Source organism: Haliaeetus albicilla, chromosome 28 (genome assembly GCF_947461875.1).
Source record: "Haliaeetus albicilla chromosome 28, bHalAlb1.1, whole genome shotgun sequence".
NCBI classification, from domain to species: domain Eukaryota; kingdom Metazoa; phylum Chordata; class Aves; order Accipitriformes; family Accipitridae; genus Haliaeetus; species Haliaeetus albicilla.
Window position 1 is genome coordinate 15,057,191 of NC_091510.1, and position 1,369 is coordinate 15,058,559.

The following is a 1,369-nucleotide window of genomic DNA, read 5'->3' on the forward strand; positions in this document are numbered from 1 at the left end:
CATCAACCTGGCTGAGTGGTAGGTGACAAAAATATTAGAGCATTTCAGACTTATGCAAAACTTTTGCAGTTGCACAGGCTACTGGTCCCAACTCAGTAAAGCATAAAAATCACTTGCGTATGCAGATAAGGTACTTAAAGTATATGATTACATTCCTTGAAATCTATGGAAGGTAAGCACATGCTTTAAATGCTCTGGAAAACCAAATGGATTTCAGTGCTTTCCTGAACAGGGTAACATTTTAGGTTGGCTGTAAAATCTTCAAAATCAGTAAAAAAAGAAATCAAGAGTTGTCTAAGAGTTGCCTCTTAAAGCCATCTGAGGTCTTGAAACTTAACTTAAAACATTAAGTGCAGCTATTTGAATAAGCGAAAACTCCAAGAATAAATCCGTTGCATAAGGATTTACAATAGACTAAAAGTGAGCCTTTGTGCAAGGCTGCCAGAAACTAAGTTTTTGCAACTTACATGAACTTTCTATTCACTTGCATTTCACACATAAATGAAATTTAAAACAAAGTCTTAAATTTGAAGTCAGCTTTCACTGTGAGCTCCAATAATTTGTTTTTAGGTAAATTTACAAAACCTCATCTGACAGATTTAATTAGTGCCACTTTTTGCTAAGACATTTAAATATTGCCCATCACTGAACAAGGACATACAAGTGTACCTTCTCTTTTATATGCATATGTGAATAAACCCCGAAGTATTAAGAAAATACCAAACCCATAAAGTCTGAAAAATGGAAACATCTCGTTTCTTCTGGCACATTTCTAATATACAACTATGTACAGACTGCTACGGCCTTGGGGGTGGAGAGGGAACACACACAAGCACTATTACTATAAAACTGTAAACAACTGCAGGGTTTTGGTTTGGGTTTTTTTGAACCTAACCTTTCCATCCCTTAATATGGACAGTTTAAGTTCATATGAACAGTATAAGTTTATATAAACCGTAGTGTCAATCAGGATCAAGGCTGTATGAGAGAGAAAATTTTCAGTGTGATAAGATCACAGACCTGGGACCACCTCTCCTCAAAACAGACCACAAAGAGCTGCAGTTTTTACAGTTTTATATGTCAATTAGCAAATTCACAAGCCACCTAGGTAAACACTGCTAGAAAGCAAAATAGCATTAAAGGTTTTATGTAACCACCTATGTTCATATCAAAATTGAATGTGTGAGAGCAACATTAGTATGTTTAACTCACTGAATGCAAGATTAGGTTGAGGCATATGCAAGACTATTGCGATGTTTTTAAAGACAGCATCAATGTTTTCATTGTAACATTATCTTTAAATATTGCTGAACACAAGACTTTCCCTGAGGTGTAAACATCAAATAACTTGAACAGCTTTACACATCAG